The following is a 14513-nucleotide window of genomic DNA, read 5'->3' on the forward strand; positions in this document are numbered from 1 at the left end:
TATTCCAGGGGAGCAATTCTTGACACCAGTAAGCATTTATCTCAGCCCCGTTCTGTGTATAAAAGGTTTCTCTAGGAAAGGGCAGTGAACGGGTCTAGAGTCCAGTGATCCTCATCCAAATCAAGCTAGAACCTAAGAATCCTTCCCCTTTCCCAGGTTGTGGGAGGGGAGACATTTAAAAGAGCTCTCTGAGCTATACCATGTGGCTAAGTAAAGAGAAAAAGCCTTATATTCCCCCTCTGCTTTGGGTGCTGGGTTTACTCCTGAAGCCTCTGCCATCCATGTAGTGCCCTATAGCTCATTCTTGACCCTTGATGCTGCTCCTTTCTATTGGATGTGAAAGGAGCGGAGGCAGTGCAGGAGCCTTCTGGGCATGCAGATCTGAGGCTTTCAGAGAGACACATTGCCAGAGACATCAGAGTGCTGTAAACCATGCAGCCACCCCCTCAATCAGGGGCCTGTTCCAGTCCTGAGTCTGGGCTACCAGGATCCCTCCCACAGAGTAAGGTGCCCACAGATTACAGCCTGAAAATAGGCATGTGAAACTAACTCCTGCTTTCCCTGACAGGGCTTCCCCTAGACCAAGCGGCATCTCAGGCAAGAAGTGTCTTTTGTGCTCCCCCACCCCCGCTCCGTATATTAAACCATTGAATTCCTTGCTTTTTTATTGCATTTGTAGCTCATTTCATGATTTTGATGCACAATTTGCATGCATGATTTTCTCTATCATATAAGATAGTAAATTATCATGATAGGATGTGTAAATCTGTATTTATTCATGCCATATATAAGCAAATAAAAAAATAATGTCCCTTAAGCATATAGAAACTTTTAATTTTAACAGTAATTGAAATGTACTAACATGTAGAAATGGAACTGTCACCAACACAGGGTGGACCAGTATAAAATAGTGTTACAGTAAGAGACAGCATTAGAATGTTAACCCTAGGCCTTTTGTTCAAAGATTGCTTGTCTCTCCTTTCCCCTCACGAACTGAAGCACAGCATTAGAGAGATCCAAAGGCTAGTTGATGACATTTTCAAGTGCTAAAATAGCAAGCGATGTCAGTCTTGCATTGGCCATTGTAGATTAGATAGATGTTTTATTGAGAATAAGCTTCAAGGTGAGAAGCAGCAGCCCAAAAAGATACCTTGCAGATGCTGAAGTAGCTCAGTTGGGAGAGTGTTAGACTGAAGATCTAAAGGTCCCTGGTTTAATCCCAGGGTTCAGCATGCTCTTTTGTCCCTCTTTCTGCAGCAGTGGGCTGTTTCCTGGAAACACAGCAGTGCCCTTACCCAATGCAAGTCCCTCATTTCGGGCTTTGCTGCAGGAAAAGACAGCATGGGCTTCTGCACCCAGTTGGCCCACCTGACCTTCCTTTCTTCACTTGCTCTTTCTCAGTAAAGGGAATAAAAAGAAGCTCCCCTTCAAGCTGGAGTCACAAGGGTGATGTAAGGATGACTTCCTGAGCTCCGGCTCCAGTCCTCTGCTCTTCCAACTGACCCATTGAAGAGCTGCCGCCATTTTCTCCAGGTTCACCCATCGGTGTGTGCCAGGGTGAGCACCACCAAAGTGCATGGAATTTGAGGGGCGGGGCAAGGAAGCACACTGTGATGGAGTTTCTGTAGTGTAGTGGTTATCACGTTTGCCTAACATGCAAAAGGGCCTCAGCCCAAAACCGGGCAGAAACATAGTGGCTTCCTTTTCCCAGCTCCCCTTGCTGTCCAGCAAGGCTCTCCTCCTTCTGCCACTGGCCTGTCCCTGGGATAACCCCAACCCACGCATGATAGAGGGTGGTGACATCAGTGGACAAAGTACCTTGGCGTCAGCCTGGGGAAGCTAGAGGAATTAGGCCAGTCGCCTTTTGAATGCTTGTGGCTTGGCCTCCTCTGCCCTTGGAGGTTGGCCTACAGAGGCCAGCTCTTCCTGCTGGCCTCCTTTGTGTGACTTGCCAAAGGAGGAAGTAAGGCAGGAATGGGGCAATAGAGGAAAGTCATGCTGAGGAAGGCAGGGCAGAAGCTAAGCGCATCATTGCAGCTAAGTGGAGTTTGTAGTAGCCACCATTTGTTCTGTAAAGCCTGGGGAGGTGCGGTTGGCTGCTGGGAGGTAGAATCCTGTGCCTGCCTCTTGGCATTCCAGGGATCGCTACTTGCAGTCCAGGAGAAGAAGCGGGGTTCTGGGTGGAAGGAAAAAAAGCAATGGTGTGTCCTAGTGGGCTGCTTTCTGGCAAGATGGTTTTCCGTTTTAGGCTTGGGAGGAGCCTGCGAGCTGTGAGTGGAGTTGTTCCAGTGAGAACCACTGCTCCTGTCTAGCAGACCTGGTGGCGCCAGTGACAGCTCATGAGGGGGCAGGTGCTGGCTTGAGTGAATGGGATATAGGAAACCACAGCCTACGGCACAGGGGCCAAATCCACTGTTCGCCTCCTGCATTGTGACATCAAGATTAAAATCTTCCAAGCATGTGCTGTGGCTCATGTATTAAGCCTTCGTGGTTTGGCTAGGTTGTTACCAAAGTAGCTCAGTTGGGAGTGCATTAGATTGAAGATCTGAAAGTTTCTGGTTTGATGCCAGGCTTTAGCACCCCTTTCACCCTGGGCATGTTGTGCTGGGTTTTCTTCTGGGTGTGCAGCTGTACCTTGAACTCCTGAGTTTTCCTAATTTCAGAGGCAACACTTGCAGAGGGTGGTTTGTGGGGCCATGTGCCCCACCTGGGTTAGCTATCGCCTGCTACATCATGTGGTGCTGCCAGGCTCCTTCCCTGCACAGCAGCTGCTGGAGGGGTAAGTGGAGAGGGGCTGCCTTTGCTGCTCCCTCTCCCTGTATTGTTCATACCTGGGAGGAGCTGTTGATCATAAGGGGTGGGGCTGAACTTTGAAATTGTGCCCCCTGCCCTTCAGGAGACACCAGTCATCTGTGCCTGGTTTCCAGCTCCTCAGCCAGAGGAAAAAGTGATATTCTGCACCTGAGTTGCCAGCTCTTACTTTCTTTCTCATGAAGGGGAGGAAAAAAGAATCTCTTTTTCAAACCCCAGTCCTACGATTGACCAAGGTGTGACTTTCTAAGTTCCTGCTACAGTGGAGGATTTAGAGTTAGTGGAACCCTGTACGCATAAAGTCCATGCAACAATCCCCTTTCATCCGAGCCCTGGTATGTCTCCAGTGGTTGTTGTCCCCTGGTAGCAGAGAAGGAAGTTTCCACCCAAGCAGGAGACCCCAGCCTGGCACTAAAGTCAGCTTCAGGCTTCTCCTCTCTCCCTTCTTGGAATCAAGTTCATGTTGTTACCAAGAGTTAAAGCAGCCTGAACCCTCAGAGTCTGGATCAATGTCACAATTTACCAGTGTCTCCATGGAAGACAATTTGTTAAATTCTAGATGAGTGGAGTTATATCAGTTCTCAGCCTGAGTCTTTAGGTCTTAATCCTGAGGATATTGTCCCATCATGGGGCCATTTCCCAACTCTCTTTCATACAGAAGCACAATTTTCTTTGCACAGACACAAGAACAGCAAGATCTTTCTCTGTCTCTTGTGCAAAGCAGGGTGCCGAATTCCATGGAAACAATGGACAAGCAGCGGGCGCTGGGCACATCCAGCCCTGGCCATGAGATGTTTCATCCCCTCTTTCTTTATGCTCCTGTTGTTATTTCATGGAATTTCTGGGATGGGGAAAAAGCTGAATTCACTCCAGGTGGAGGGGAAAAGAACCCTGAAAATCTCAGGGCCTCAGGGAAAACCCAACCCCTGCTACTGGGGTCACTGAGGTGCTGGGGATTTGAGTAGGAAAGGGACTGTCTGAATTCTCAAGGTGGGGAATGAATAACAATCTACAACTAGATCCACCTCGTTAATCACTGACACAGGCTAATCATGCTGCAGATAGAAGGGAAACTGGGAGTAATTCTTTTCTGTTCAGCCATGGAAACAGTGACCAAATTGCACTGCAGTGAATGTGCTGGGGAAATCTGGACTTTACAGGCAGGTGGAAATTACAGATCCTAGAAACACCTGGAGCTTCCCACACCACTTCTGCCACCAGGGTGAGCTGTGGAGCTACTCACAGCATCCCCCACCACTATGACCTTGCAGCAGGGGATTGCAGCACCACCCCCCCAATGCAGGGGAGAGAGCTAAGTGTATCTCCGCACCCTGAGTCCAGGGCATACACTCTCTCTGCCCCACACATAGAATCTGGCCCTGCTACAAAGTGACCCCTAAGAACCAGCAACCTCCAGGACAGCAGGTTTGCCCCTCAGAGCAGGGAATGTGTCCCCCATGCTGCTTTTAGGACACTGGGTGCTCTGAAAATAGGAGGGCTCTGAATGTAACCAATAACAAACACAATACAGCTGGGGATGTAGCTCAGTGGTAGAGCACATGCTTTGCATGTATGAGGCCCTGGGTTGTATCTCCAGGTTTTCCTTTTACCCTGCTGCTTTGCTCATGCCCAGCTGGGATGTGGCTCAGCAGTCTCCCTGCATGAGTTTCAGTCCTGCTCAGTGAGGGACAAGTGCCAAGTGCATGGAAGATCTGTGGGGGTTTCTGCTCCTAAGTCACCTCAGTACATTTAAGATTCCCACCCACTCTGCTGCTTAGGACAATGGTAGATGAGAAGGGTGAATCCTCCAGCACTGGAGGGACAGGTCCCATCTGCAGAAACTGAGAGGCAAGGAAACAGAGGGGCAGTCAGTGCTCAGAGAGGAGAGAGGTCAGTGATTTTCACCCAACAGGGGACACTATCTTTTTGAGGCAAGTGCAGCTTGGGATGGTGCTGACGATGGGTAGAAAAAAGGCTGGAGCCCCACAGAAAGTCCTGGGTGCTCAGATGCCCCAGTTTCATAGATTCATAGATTCTAGGACTGGAAGGGACCTCGAGAGGTCATCGAGTACAGTCCCCTGCCCGCATGGCAGGACCAAATACTGTCTAGACCATCCCTGATAGTCATTTATCTTACCTACTCTTAAATATCTCCAGAGATGGAGATTCCACAACCTCCCTAGGCAATTTATTCCAGTTATTGCAGCCTGGCCTGTCGTAGAGAGAGAAAAGACACAGAGGGACCCAACCCCCCTACAGTGATCCCATGGACAAGAATCTGGTTGGGATTGGGGTGAAGGTTCCCTCTGGGCTAAGGGGAGCTGAAATCCCAAAGTGTCCTGGAATTTAAGTAATGCAAGCTTCAAACCCTGCACAGGTGTGGGCTGGGGTGCATCAGCAGAAGATTGGGTTGGACAGGGGTGGCAGGTTTTATAATTTTTGGTGGTGCCCAGAATGGGACCAAGTTCTGCCCCATCCCCACCCCTTCCTAAGGCTCTGGGAGGGAGTTTGGGTGTGGGATGGAGAGGGATTGGGCTCTGGGAGAGTTTGGGTGCACTGTCTGGGCTCAGTCAGGGGTTTGGGTTGCAGGAGGAGGTGTGGAGGGTAGGCTCTTGGAGGGTGTTTGGGTGTGGGTGTGGGGTCTGGGTTGGGGCAGTGGGTTGGAGGTGCAGGAGATGGTGAGGGGCACAGCATTTACCTTGGGCATCTCCAGAAAGTGACCCACACCCCCCTCTGGCAGGAGTCCCTAAGCGGGTGGGCCAAGGGCATCTCTGTGCACTGCTGCATGGAGACTCCACCCCTGCAGCTCCCATTGCCACAGTTGGCAGAGTTGGCACTCGGGGCAGGGGCAGTGTGTGGAGACCCCTGCACCCTAGGGGCTGCAGGGACATGGCAGCCACTTCTGGGAGTGGTGTGCCACACGGAGCAAGGGTGGGCAGGAAGCCGCCTTAGCCCCCTTGTGCTGCTGGTGGTGGTGGCAGGGGTCCCCAGGCCCTTTTAAATTGCCCAGGGGTGGCAGATGGGAACAGGCGGGACACTCCCAAGGGCCTAACATTGCTTTGCACAATAATAAATCTTGGAACAGGATATAAATTAAATGGTAGCAGAACCTAAGGAATTAAAAGCCTCCAGGTTCTTGTGTACGCACTGGCTTCAAATGGAAACTGTAATTTGACTCACTTTATGGCTGCGACCAGTAATATATCAGGACAAAGTCATTCCAGTGATTGTGACACTGGGTTTGAGGAGGCTTTGGTCTTATTAAAATATAATTAGCATGTTACACTTGTATTTTTAAAGGTGGCTTCCCCAAGCAATCCCAAATTGTTCTTCCCACAGCTGATGGTGGGCAGCAGAGGATCTCCTCAATCTGGGGGAATCTCTTTGGGCCCCACTGTTAGTTCTCCATCCTTTCTCCCCCTAACCACACACACCACTCCCCCCCCATTATCAATGTTTTAGAGTGACCCCTCCCTCCCTTTATGGGATACAGACTCTCTGTGACAGAGACTGGCTGGGGATCCTCTCTGCATGGCCCCAATGGGGAAGGAAAGAGACTGTGTGGGGGCGGAGAAGACGGGCAGAAGGAGTCAAATGGGGCTAGACCAGAATAGAGGAGATTTTCTTACTGTTAAAATGTACTGGAGTCTCATCGCTGAAAAGCTGCATATTGCGTTAGGTTTGATGCATCAGCCTTTCAATTACCAGGCAAAAGTGTGAACCACAGAGACTAATAACTGCCTGCTTCCCAATTTTGTCTAAGAACCTGCAGTGGTGCAACCATTTAGTGCAAATGGGAATACTGCTGGAGATATAAATTCAAGCCTTACCTGGAACACTGGTTTCTATTACCCATGTAGCTTCCTGGACTTGCTTTTCCCAATTCACAAAGAAAGTGCCATATTAGGGAAAGGAGAGTAAATTCTAAAATGTGGAAGTGCGTGCATGTCTTGGAAACATCCACCCTGTTCTGCCATTAGTTCCAATAGATTGTTCACTGGCAGGGTAAATTGATTTATTTGTTGCTGAGAAAGCTGCCAGGACAGGTCTCTGGGAACCAGATCTCCCTGCTTCTTCCAGCACACTCCTGGCTCCTTCCCTGCTGTAGGAGGGTGCTATATGCACTGAGCCTAAAACTTTTCCAAGCCTTCTTAGTGCAGTTGGCAGCACATCAGTCTCATAATCTGAAGGTCCTGAGTTCAAGCCTCAGAGAAGGCAATGGTTTTTGCTCCCTGCTTCATATTTTCTAAAGGCAATTAGAGAAAAGAAACTATAGGAGAGTGGTTTCTAGACACCCTCCCACCCATCTAACACACACAGAGACTTTTCTAAGTCATTAACTTTTCCTTCTCTATGGAGTTTGTATTCTCCACAGAGCAAAATAAAACAAAAACATGCAAGTCTAAGCCTAATACAGTATGAAACAATACAGATAAAATCTCACCCTCAGAGATCTTCCAATAAGCATCTTTTGCAGACAAGACTTATTTCTTGTCTAGGCCCAATCTTTTTGCCAGGTATAGTCCTTTTTCCAGCTCAGGTGGTAGCTAATGGATTTCTCATGCCTGCAGCTACCTTTCTTCTGTTCCACCCCCTTATATAGCTTTGGTACAAGGCAGGAATCTTTTGTCTCTATCCTGGGGAAAAGCCCTAGGTTTAAGATGGATGCCTGTACCAGGTGAGACCCCAAGCCTTTATTCTTCCTTCCCTGACACAGAAAGTGCAGGACAGAGCCATCTACAGTCAATTTTCCTGGTTAATGGGAGCCATCAAGATTCCACACCACTATTAACAGCCCACACTTTGCATAATTACAACAGGACCTCAGAGTTATATTTCATATTTCTAGTTTCAGATACAAGAATGATAAGTTCATACAAATAGGATGAACACACACAGTAGATTATAAGGTATGTAATGATACCTTGCACGAGACCTTTTCCATGAAGCATATTCCAGTTACATTATATTCACTCTCATTAGCATATTTTCATAAAATCATATGGCGTGCAACATCACAGCAGGGAAAGAGTTTTACTGCGGCACCTGGGAGCAGTGGAGTTTCATGTTCAAGCTGTGGGTTCCTTCAGGTTTCTCATAAGCACACAGGGACCTTAACGGGTGCTCTCAATTCAGGAATGGCCCAGATAGGATAAAGTGATGGGTATTGCATTTTCCTTTTCTATTTTTGTATTTCCAATGACATTTCTGTTTGTGATTTTGTTTTGCTTTGTATAACTGTGTTTTCTCCCGGATTTGATATTTAACAAAAAAAAAAAAAAAAAAAAGAATAAGGCTTCAGGGTGCCAGATGGAGGAGCAGGATGGGGCTAAGACTGCTAAGAGAGCGAGAATAGCATACTTTCTGTATTGTTTCCAGCTCTGTTTTTCTTGACTAGTTTTTCTTCTACATGAAATTTAGTTATTATATGTGAGCCTAGCTAGCTCAGTTGGTAGAGTATCAGACTTTTAATCTGAGGGTCCAGGGGTCAAGTCCCTGATCAGACAGAGAAACTCTATTTTCCTGTAATATCCCCCATGAACTTCAGTAGGACTCTCTTTGACTCCAGTTTTTCCTTTTAATGACTTGGCCTTTCCTAGGAAGGGCCCTTTACTGCCTGGGACTGAAGGTGCTATTTCCTCACCTGTCCACTGGCCTCACAGTCTGGAGGAAGAAAGGCTTCTGGGCCTGCAGCAAGAGCTGTGTGCTGACTTTTTGAGCAAATTCAGGGCTAGTCAGAGAGGCATGTTCTCACTGGCTCCTCCCTGCCAGAAAAAATTGTCCACACAGCATCCTCCATGACAGAAGTCAACAGAGGTCAAGGGCTCCCTTGTTGGTCCCATGGTGTAAGGGCTGGCACTCCGGGCTTTGAATCCTGCAATCAACCTTTAAGTCTCAATGGGACCTTGGGGTCCTTTGGTTGCCAGCTAACCATCCTGGGATTTCCAAAGCTTCATTTTGCCCGCTCAAATGACATGGTAACCTGTCTTTTGCCTGCTAGCTGTTGTGACTTGAGCGCAAGAGAGTATGTTTCATCCAGAAGGCTGGCCGTGCCTGAAGTCCTGTAGGTAGGGATGCGAGCTCCATTTCCTCTGAGTCCTGAAGCTGGGCTGCAGCCTGGCCTAGGAGGCATCACTATTGGTTGACCTACTGGCCCAAAGTCATTTTATCAGTGTTGGTTTTCCCCAGGAATGCTGAAGGGCAGGCCTCAGGGAGGGAGGCTTAATATTCCTCCCTATCAGTCAGGGCAGAAGAGGAGGGCTGCAAGAGTGGGCAGGGTGATGAGCTGGGCCTTCTAGCACTCTGTTGGGGACAAGGTGGGAAACGTGAACTGGGAGAAGCAGTTGCTGGCCTGTAAGGAATAGCTCGGCAGGTGGCATAAGTGGACCTTGTCATTAGCCTACAAAGTTGTGATGCTCAAGACCTATCTTTTGGCTGTGGGGAATTTCCTCAGCCATCTATTTCGCCCTGCTCCATGAGTGCTGCTGAACACGATGGCCTTCCACTTCTTGTGGGGCAATAGGATGTCCCTACCAAGTCAGGAGAAGTGTGGCTTTTCTGCCATATTAGAAGGGGGGGTTGGGCCTGGTGGGCTTTGAAGCCTTTCACTGTGCTACTTTTTTGTTTTTCAATATTCAGTGGGTGGCTGAGCTGGAGATCAGGTCAGGCCCTAGGGGAATGGCGAGGCAACCACAAAGAACATAACTGAGTCTTCAGATATGGCCGTATTTTTTTAGACCCCACTGGGTGCAGCACCAGGTATGGGATGGCCAATGGTGGTAGAAGGGGGAGGAGATTAGGAAGCCCCCTCCTCTAGTCTTCTTCTACTCCCACCTTACATCCTGCACGATTTTCAGTGGATGGCTAGATGGAAGGTATTTGCAGGATGGCTTCATCCACAACAGTGGCTGTCCTCACAGCAGTGGCCACAGCAGTGAGGTCCCCCCTTCAGCTCAGTCTGAACAGAGGCCAATGTACCACTGGGTGAAGCAGGCCAATTTTAGGGAGTTTCCTCTGAAGATGAGCAACTATCCCCAGAACTTACTGACAGGACCTTTAAAGTATTTGCAAATGTGCATGGCCAGCATGTACAGAGCAAAGGCTGCCCAGGGGCACTGTGTCAGGCTCTGGCACTGCTTGAGACAATGGACCATCTTTAGCCACCAGGTAACCCAGGATTTAAGGCAGGAATGGGGTGAGGAAACAAGTCAAGTTGAGCAAGACAGGCAAAAATTAATCTTTCCTTCGTGGGCGCTCGCAAATGATGTCCTTTTTGTGTGCCATGGCTCAAAAAACATCCCAGACAGAGAAGCAGCAGGCCAAAAAAATACCTTTTGGGTGCTGAAGTAGCTCAGTCAGGAAACTGTTAGACTGAAGATCTAGAGGTACCTGGTTCAATCCCAGGCTTTAGCATACTCTTTGTGTTCAGCGGTGGGCTGTTTTCTGGAAGCGCAGCAGTCCCTTTACTGGCCACAAGTCCCTCATTTTGGCCTCCCAGCAAAGAAAAGACAGCACGGACTTCTGCACTGAGTTAGCCCACCTGACCTTTCTTTCTTCGCTTGCTCTTTCAAGGGGAAGAAAAAGAAGCTCTCCTTCAAGCTGGATTCAGAAGGGCGACGTAAGGATGACTTCCTGAGTGCAGGTTCCAGTCCTTTGCTCTACCAGCTGACCCATCGAAGGGCTGCCATCACTTTCTCCAGGTTTGCCCATCGATGTGTTCTGAATGGAGAGGAGTAACTAGTGGTGTTCCCCAATGGTCAGTTCTAGAACCAATCCTATTCAACTTATTCATAAATGTTCTGGAGAAAGGGGAAAACAGTGAGGTGGCAAAGTTTGCAGATGATACTAGACTGCTCAAGATAGTTAAGACCAATGCAGACTGTAAAGAACTTCAAAGAGATCTCACAAAACTAAGTGATTGAGCAACAAAATGGCAAATGAAATTTAATATGGATAACTGTCAAGTAATGCACATTGGAAAAAATAACCCCAAATATACATACAATATGATGTGGTATAATTTAGCTACAACTAATCAGGAAGAAGATCTTGGAGTCATTATGGATACTTTTCTGAAGATGACCATGCAGTGTGCAGCGCAGTCAAAAAAGCAAACAGGATGTTAGAAATAATTTTAAAAAGTATAGAGAATAAGATGGAGAATATCTTATTGCCCTTATATAAATCCATGGTACACCCACATCTTGAATACTGCACACAAATGTGGTCTCCTCATCTCAAAAAAGATATACTGGCATTAGAAAATGTTCAGAGAAGGGCAACTAAAATGATTAGGGTTTGGAACGGGTCCCATATGAGGAGAGATTAAAGAGAATAGGACTTTTCAGCTTGGAAAAGAGGAGACTAAGGGGGGATATGATAAAGGTATATAAAATAATTAGTGGTGTGGAGAAAGTGAATAAGGAAAATTTATTTACTTGTTTCCATAATATAAGAACTAGGGGCCACCAAAATGAAATGAATGGGCAGCAGGTTTAAAACAAATAAAAGGCGGTTCTTCTTCACACAGCACACATTCAAGATGTCGAACTCCTTGCCTGAGGATGTTGTGAAGGCTAGGACTATAACAGGGTTTAAAAGAAAACTAGATAAATTAATAGGTTTCAGAGTGGTAGCTGTGTTAGTCTGTATCAGCAAAAAGAATGAGGAGTACTTGTGACACCTTAGAGACTAATAAATTTATTTGAGAAAAAACTCTGACATCATAATCAAACAGGCTGACAAAGGAGTTACTGTCATCATCATGAATAGGTCGGAATATGAACAAGAGGCTGCTATGCAGCTCTCTAACACCACATTCTACAAGCTATTACCGTCTGATCCCACTGAGGGTTACCAAAAGAGACTACACCATCTGCTCAAGAAACTCCCTGAAGAAGCACAAGAATAAATCTGCACAGACAAACCCCTAGGAACCCTGACCAGGCGTATTCTGTCTGCTACCAAAGATCCATAAACTTGGAAATCCTGGATGCCCCATTATCTCAGGCATTGGCACCCTGACAGCAGGATTGTCTGGCTATGTAGACTCCCTCCTCAGGCCCTATGCTACCAGCACTCCGAGCTATCTTCGAGACACCGCTGACTTCTTGAAGAAACTACAATCCATTGGTGATCTTCCAGAAAACACCATCCTGGCCACTATGGACGTAGAAACCCTCTACACCAACATTCCACACAAAGATGGACTACAAGCCATCAGGAACAGTACCCCCAATAATGTCATGGCAAACCTGGTGGCTGAACTTTGTGACTCTGTCCTCACCGATAACTATTTCACATTTGGGAACAATGTATACCTTCAAGTCACCGGCACTGCTATCGGTACCCGCATGACCCCACATTATGCCAACATTTTTATGGTTGACTTAGAACAGTGCTTCTTCAGCTCTAATCCCCTAACACCTCTACTCTACTTGCGCTACACTGATGACATCTTCATCATCTGGACCCATGGAAAAGAAGTCCTTGAGGAATTCCACCATGATTTCAACAATTTCTATCCCACCATCAGCCTCATCCTGGACCACTCCACACAAGAGATCCACTTCCTGGACACTACAGTGCTAATAAGCAATGGTCACATAAACACCACCCTATACCGGAAACCTACTGACCGCTATACTTACCTACATTCCTCCAGCTTTCACCCAGGCAACGCCACATGATCCATTGTCTACAGCCAAGCTCTAAGATACAACCACATTTGTGCCAACCCCTCAGACAGAGACAAACACCTACAAGATCTCTATCAAGCATTCTTACAACTACAATACCTACCTGCTGAAGTGAAGAAACAGATTGACAGAGCCAGAAGAGTACCCAGAAGTCACCTACTACAGTATAGGCCCAACATAGAAAGTAACCTTCAGCCTCCATCTAAAACTTCTCCAACGCATCATCAAGGATCTACAAGCTATCCTGAAGGATGATCCCTCACTCTCACAGATCTTGGGAGATAGGCCAGTACTTACAGACAGCCCCCTCCCCAACCTGAAGCAAATACTTACCAGCAACCACACAACAAAAACACTAACCCAGGAACCTATCCTTGCAACAAAGCCCGTTGCCAACTCTGTCCACATATCTATTCAGGGGACACCATAATAGGACCTAATCACATCAACCACACTATCAGAGACTCGTTCACCTGCACATCTACCAATGTGATATATGCCATCATGTGCCAGTCCCTCTGCCATGTACATTGGCCAAACCAGACAGTCTCTACATAAAAGAATAAATGGACACAAATCAGATGTCAAGAATTATAACGTTAAAAAACCAGTCGGAGAAAACTTCAATCTCCCTGGTCACTTGATTACAAACCTAAAAGTCTCAATATTACAACAAAAGAACTTCAAAAACAGACTCCAACGAGAGACTGCTGAATTGGAATTAATTTGCAAACTGGACACCATTAAATTAGGCTTGAATAAAGACTGTGAGTCGATGGGTCATTACACAAAGTAAAACTATTTCCCTATGTTTATTTCCCCCCCTACTGTTACTCACACCTTTTTGTCAACTGTTGGAAATGGGCCATCCTGATTATCACTACAAAAGGGTTTTTTTTCTCCTGCTGATAATAGCTCACCTTAACTGATCACTCTCATTATAGTGTGTATGGCAACACCCATTTTTTCATGTTCTCTGTGTGTGTATATATATATCTATCTTCCTACAGTATTTTCCAGTGCATGCATCCAATTAAGTGAGTTTTAGCCCACAAAAGCTTATGCTCAAATAAATTTGTTAGTCTCTAAGATGCCACAAGTACTCCTCGTTCTTTTTGCAGATAAATTAATGGAGGTTAAGTCCATAAGTCCATTAATGGCTATTAGCCAGGATGGGTAAGGAATGGTATCCCTAGCCTCTGTTTGTCAGAGGGTGGAGATGGATGGCAGGAGAGAGATCATTTGATCATTACCCATTAGGTTCACTCCCTCTGGGACACCGGGCATTGGCCACTGTTGGCTGACAGGATACTGGGCTGGATGGACCTTAGGTCTGACCCAGTATGGCCATTTTTATGTTCTTATGAAGGGAGAGGCAAAGCACTGCAACAGAGTTTCTGTAGTGTAGTGGTTATCATGTTTGCCTAATATGCAAAAGGCCCCTGGTTCAAAACCAGGCAGAAAACATGAAGGCTTACTTTTCCCAGCTCCCCTATCTGTCCAGTAAGGCGCTCCTACTACTGGCCTGTCCCTGCGATAACCCCAACCCCTGCATGACAGAGAAATGAGCTGAGAAAAAGCCTTGGTATCAGCAGGGGAAAGCTAGAGAATGTAGGCCAGTCACCTTTTGAAGCCCTGTGCCTTGGCCTCCTCTGCCCTTGGAGGCCAGCTCTTCCTGCTGGCCTCCTTCACGTGACTTGCAAAGGAGGAAGTGAGGCAGGAATGGGGCAAAAGAGGAAAGTCATGCTGAGGAAGGCAGGGCAGAAGCTAAGCACCTCAGTGTGGCTAAGTGGGGTTAGTAGAGCACTACCATTCATTCTGCCAAAGTCTGGGGAGGTGGAGTTGGCTGCTGGGAGGTAGAATCCTGTGCCTGTCTCTTGGCTTCCCAGAGATGGCTACTTGTAGTGCAGGAGAAGAAGGACGGTTCTGGGTGAAAGGAAGACAAGCAAAGCTATGGGAGGAAATTTGGGTGTGGGGTGCGGGCTCTGCGCTGGGGGAGGGGAT

At 47.3% G+C, this 14513-nt stretch overlaps 4 non-coding genes across 4 annotated transcripts; all 4 read left to right on the forward strand.

Annotated features, from left to right (window-relative positions):
* Positions 1-1159: 1159 nt before the first annotated feature.
* TRNAF-GAA (transfer RNA phenylalanine (anticodon GAA)) lies at positions 1160-1232 on the forward strand. Its single transcript has one exon. It is a non-coding gene; the product is annotated as a tRNA-Phe (tRNA).
* Positions 1233-6956: 5724 nt separating this feature from the next.
* Positions 6957-7029, forward strand: TRNAM-CAU (transfer RNA methionine (anticodon CAU)). The gene has a single exon. It is a non-coding gene; the product is annotated as a tRNA-Met (tRNA).
* A 1216-nt stretch (positions 7030-8245) lies between these two features.
* TRNAK-UUU (transfer RNA lysine (anticodon UUU)) lies at positions 8246-8318 on the forward strand. Its single transcript has one exon. It is a non-coding gene; the product is annotated as a tRNA-Lys (tRNA).
* Positions 8319-13902: 5584 nt separating this feature from the next.
* TRNAI-AAU (transfer RNA isoleucine (anticodon AAU)) lies at positions 13903-13976 on the forward strand. Its single transcript has one exon. It is a non-coding gene; the product is annotated as a tRNA-Ile (tRNA).
* The last annotated feature ends 537 nt before the right edge of the window (positions 13977-14513 follow it).

This window comes from Chrysemys picta, chromosome 16 (genome assembly GCF_011386835.1).
Source record: "Chrysemys picta bellii isolate R12L10 chromosome 16, ASM1138683v2, whole genome shotgun sequence".
In the NCBI taxonomy this organism is placed as follows: Eukaryota; Metazoa; Chordata; order Testudines; family Emydidae; genus Chrysemys; species Chrysemys picta.